A 5,952-nucleotide genomic window follows, 5' to 3' on the forward strand; every position below is an offset into this window, starting at 1 on the left:
ATGAATGAGACATCCAGTGTAGTATTATCTGAAAATATACTGCACACTGTGTAGCTGGGAGCGTTCAGCTGAGCCACGTGTGAGAGTCTGTTTCGCACTAAAGACTGAACGGGACTGATGAAAAAATCTGACATACTGGACACAGTAGAAGTTAACTCTGGGGCCGACGATGTCATAAACAATATAACGTTACTAATATTAAATATCTCTGTAACGCTGCATGTGAGACAGACTTACTAGTTTTAGCCCTGACACTAACGTTAGCCATCTTGCCGCTCCAGCAAGGGCTCTGGTAGTAAAATAAACCCATAAAGGTAAATCAGACACTGAAAGTTTTCTGTGATTATTTATCCATTTCTCCAATTAAAATGTAACCGGGTGGTTATTTACAGTGTATATATTGTATTTCTTTTCTGTGTCCCTCAGTCTGTTTATGTTGCAGCAGGCATGGCGATCGCGGCAGGTGTGTGTCACGCCCCTTACAGGCACCTGTAGTGCAGCCGCGTTATTGGCTGCTAATGCGGACCTGTTCATATACCCCCCGCTGTCGTTTAGTCGCCCTCTCTCCCCTGCTGAAGCAAGTGCTGGCCGGCGTGCAGCTCCGCCGAGCTGTGGTTTCCCAGTGTAGTATGTGCCATGTGTTCATTCTCCAGGTTGGCGTGTTGAGCCGAGGTGTGTGTGTGTCCCCTTCCGGTTAGCTTGATTATTGATTTGTGCAGGCTACAGCTGACCACGCAGTTTGCCTGGCGTTAGGCTGCTGTTTTGCCCTGCCTTGCCTCTTACCTCCATAGTTTGTTTTCTTTTTGTTTTGCCTGGCTCACTTAGAATGCCGCTCTGCCGCTCTGCCTTCGTCGTTTAGACGCCCTTTTTTTAAAGTAGTGTATTGTAGTTCAAGACTGACCTCAGACCGTGACTCCTTAGTGGGGGTGGGAAGTTAACACAGCATTGAGGACCTGCTAAATTTATGCATGTAGCATGTTTATTTTTGTTTTTCTTTCGTTTTGATTTGAGTTTGCAGTTGTTTTGTATAAGATATTTTGTTTGGTTTCTTTTCTTTCTTTTTGTTTATTTGTGCAGTTGACCTCAAAAACAGCTAAAGTTGTTGACTCTCTCTCTTTCTAACTTAACTTTTGAGTCACTGGTACAGATTAATATTGTACCCTTTGGAAATAAAAAGAACTATATAACTGTTTTTTTTTTTTAAAGAGAAATAACTTAATAAAGAAATTATTTTATTGTGAGTAATAAAACTTGTTAAACTTCTTACATCGTGCCTGTATTCATTTGTGTAACTTACCTGTGTATGGGTGATTTTTGGGAAACCCTCTGAGAAATTAAAGCAAAAAGTAGATTCTTTAGGTGCAAGTCCTAAGGTGGCGTTGTTGGTGCTAATTCTCCAGATCTGCCTCCCGCAGTTCAACTGTTATTGCCACAAAAAGTTAGAGTTTAAAAATGTTTAACTCTGGGTAAACTGCTGCGCTCATCACTGTCACAAGCCGTCCAGTCACAGTGGAGAAGGGGCAGGACAAATAACACAAAGACCAACCATCACATTGGAAATCTACAAGTGCCAAAGAGACTCTGGTGGACACACAGACCTATTAAAGTAAAACCAACGGTTTTCCTACCAATGAGAATTTGGTCGTACAGAGCATATCAACAAACCAATTGATCAAATGACCAGAATGTGACAGCCTTAATGTGGATTAATAGAATAAAAAAATAAAAAATTTGATGAATATGTCAACCTGGTTTCACTTTGAAGTTGTCAAAATCCGATGCTTAAGTAGTGACTTGGGGCGCCAGACACAGATGACAAAAAGCATCCTTTAATGTCAGCGTGATACACAGCTGGTTGCTGTTATAGTTTAACAGCTTTCACCCAGGAGAGCATTCAACTTGCAATATTGGACTGATGTAGTGCGTTCAGTGGCGGTTCTAGCCTAAATGGCGCCCTGCCCCACTTAAAACAAGAAACACAATATATACAGAATCAATTATAATACAAAAATACACACAATTCTGCACAAGGTACATCCATGCCACAGGTACATTCACAAATATAAAAACAAAATGGAGAATAAACACGCCCTGCGTTCCAATACCTATACTACCATACTATTTAGTATGCCAGAAAAAGAATTAGTGTGTCCCAATACATAGTATGTCAGATGCAGTATGCCAAAAGTACCAGGATGTTCTACGACATCCGGTCATATTTCGCAGTATGCATGTCAGCATGCTTCTTTGGCCATTCTGACCCACAATCCTTTGTACAGCGGAAGTTGAGTCGCACTGACTGAGCTGTGTGTACAACCAACGGCCACATATAACACGGAAGATGTTACACTACAAATAAAAGTAATGTGAATGTAAGGCTGCTTCACGTGCAAACAGAATATAGTGCCAGCAGCTGCATAGCTGTAAATATATTTAATGACAAACATCTGCCAGCAACAGAGAGCTGTGTGTGAAGGGGGTTAATATGCCTACTGGTGACTAGTTCAATAGACAGGTCACTAATAATAGGCTTGGAACTGTTTACGTGAACATGTCAGTTTATTAGAAACAACAACATACATTATGACATAACAGCAACAGAGCTCTCCGCCACCTCCGATGTGATGGCGGATGTAGTGTGTCCCAATAGTATGCATACTGCATACTACACTACATACTTTTTAAGGGCAGCTGCAGTACATACTTAAAGTATATAGTAGAAGTATGCGATTTGGAATGCAGGGACGCTGAATATTTACTCTATTTACACTATTTATACTACTGCACTGATCAGAAGAACACACTTGCAGCTAAAACCTCACCCTTCCTTGCCCCAAAGTCCTCAATGATGTCATTGTAAGAGCTCCTGCCAACCCCCACACATCGTGACAAAGTGCCGCCCTGTGCAAACGTCCATTCGGCCCATATCAGGATCCGCTACTGAGTGCGTTTATTTTGAACGAGACTCTATGTAGACGGCAAATTTCCTGTGAGTATTTTGAAAGAAGACAATGCATGTAACAGGTAGAACTTGACACAGCGTCCCAGAACGTCAACAACCAACGCACCCGGGGTACCTTGCACGTCATATCTGGATGTGGCAAGTCCATGACCAAACGTCGATATGTAACGAGGTGGGAGTGAGAATGTGTTGATATATTTGCCTTTATAACAGGCAGTTTGGAGCAGAGACAGAGAGTGTAAAAGAGTGAATATAGTTTATTCTATTTGCTATCTTGAGAAACATTTACCTCTTCATAGTTCAGTCAATGTATATCAACATTTCTAAAGTGCTGTAGTTCAAATTGTATATATGCTTTGTCATCCTGGTGAAGGAGACTGTGGATGATGTGAAACCCTGGCAAGATGGCTGCCAAGCTGCAGAGCACTGTTAAAGAGTGCAACAAAAGTGAGTATCTTAACATCACAGGACATTTTCAGCAACAAAACCAGGTATTTTAAACCACAACATGATCTTTCAGTGACCCTAACAGAGTGGTTTTGTGCCTAAACACAACCACAACATTGTCACAACATACAATTGAACTTTGAAATCTAAAGAACATTTCAACATATTCAGTACACCTGAAATTGTATGAGTACAGCATATGAAACATACAAATGTAACCCTGGTTTGCAGAAATGTCAGGCTGCCATTTCAGCATGAGATGGATGGCCTTCATAAGAAGCAAAGAAACATTCAGGTTTTGTGTCAAAAGGAGTTAGAATGAGAAATAAAAATAAGGTCACCAGACTATCACAGGGTTGACACATAGAGACAGACAACCATTCACCTTCACATTCACACCTACGGGTAATAAAGAGTCACCAATTAACCTGCATGTCTTTGGAGTGTGGGAGGGCTCCAACGTTAAACCCCCCACCCTGGGTTTGAACAAGGAAACCTCTTGATGTGAGGCAATGATGCTAACCACTGCTCCACTGTGACACCATAATAATAACTTTATTTATGTAGCACCTTTCAAAATCAAGTTTAGTGCTTTACAGGCATTAAAACAGAAAATATAAGATTGGAATAAGCTCAGTGCAGCTAAATGAAACAAAGACAACAGAAGTTGTGATACTTTTGTACCACTCTGCCATCACTTATGTGCACGAGCGACAAAGAGGCAAGAAGCATCTGCTGTGATGCAAGTTTCAATCTGTGATTGCAGAAGGTTCGAATAGCAAATTGGCCAGCAAAAATATGATATTACAACAGACTGTGGGGCTGGCACTTGGCAGAATTGAGGTCTGTGCATGCACAGTAACTGTGTGGCTTGTGCTGCATGCGTTCATCTTCCTAGGTAGAAAATAATATGAGACCTTTTTGGAGCTAAGCTAGTGTAACCTGCTGCAGAGCTCTCCAGTTATCTGCACAAAGATCACAAAGGCAATGTATTTTCATCATGTGCCTTGTGGTCCTAGCCAATTCAAAGATCACCAGCTTAGCGACATTTCACAGGCACACTCATCAATCTCCGCTGCTCCCAAGCCTTGTCTCAGGGCACAATCGTGTTAAAGATGAAACACACAGAAAGAGGTACCACTTTAGAGGCACTACTGTGTGTGTCCTGTCCATTTATCTGCTACCCTGCAGCCTGAGCAATAATCCTCTCTCATGACTGACATGATTATCCAAATTCACCACCTTAAATCCTTAAATATTGGAAGCAGCCTGTCTGTCTGCAACCATGCATGTGAATTATTGCCCGTCATAGAGGTGACCCATTCTTTCAGAGCAGCGAGGAAAAGTAATTTGGAAACCGCATACTTTGACAAATTAATCAACACTCTCCCTCGTGTGAGATACTTTGCTGACTTTGGCGTGTGCCTCGGGCTAATTTTACTGAATGACAGTACCTTGCTCATTATTTGTTTCCGGGTCACTTTTCTAGTGCAGGTGTTCTCTTCCAGGGTGATACCTGATTAGATCGCAGGAGGTTGTAATCCAAAATGAGTTTTAGGAAAAATTGATTCGCTGCATTATGAGTTGAAGCCCGTATATTGATATATCATTTTACAGCTTGTGTTCGATACAGCGGGGAATTAAGGCATGATGATTTTTATATTTTAATCAAATTGCTTTGGAATTTCAGCATAAAAGGTTAATTTTACCACATTTGGCATCAGCAGAGAGATCGTCACATTTGGTTAAGGTCAGAAACTCTGATTTATCAAGAGGGGAGCAGGTCTGATTCTTCTCTCCAGGATCTAATGTTGATTTCAAACTAAAGAGAAACTATTGGCTGTTAAAAATCTAAGGTAGTTTATTATGTTTGTTTTTAAAAGCAATTTTTGTTTTAATGAAAGAATAAGTAAAGGCTTTCTGAATATTAGTTTTTTAATGCATGTATTTAAGTTTATAGACAAAAACTGTAGTAATAATAATAGTAACAATAATAATAGCCTATATGTTTACCACCTTAATGGCCCAGTGTACTGGCAGAAATGGATGTTATTGTCATGACTCTTCAAGCCACCTAAATTCATGTTTATTTGTCACCCCTGTATTTCCTGTTCTATTTTTGTAACCATTGTCTCTTCTCGTCTCATGTCAGATCCTACGTCCTGTCAAGCTTCCTCCTTTTTGTGGTAACTTGCCCCGCCCTAATGTGTTTCACCTGTGTGGCATTGTCTCCCTCGTCTTAGTTTATTTAAGTCCCTGTTGTCCCCTTGTTTGTTGCCAGATTGTCTTCACCTTTGAGTAAGAGTTCCAGCATTTCCCCAGTGTTCCTTGTGAGTGTTTTTGACCGTTTTTGTCTTTTGACCATCCCTTTTGCCGGATTGGATACTTGGATACTTTTGCTTTTGTTACTAACTGCCCGTGTACTGCTGAACTTCTCTGTGAGTCCGTGAGTCTGCTTTGTGAGTCCTTCACTAGTTTGTGCTTGACAGTAATATTTTGAATACTTTGGTTTTAGTGTGATTATCACCTGAAAATAAGAATTG

Source organism: Epinephelus lanceolatus, chromosome 1 (assembly GCF_041903045.1).
Source record: "Epinephelus lanceolatus isolate andai-2023 chromosome 1, ASM4190304v1, whole genome shotgun sequence".
NCBI classification, from domain to species: domain Eukaryota; kingdom Metazoa; phylum Chordata; class Actinopteri; order Perciformes; family Serranidae; genus Epinephelus; species Epinephelus lanceolatus.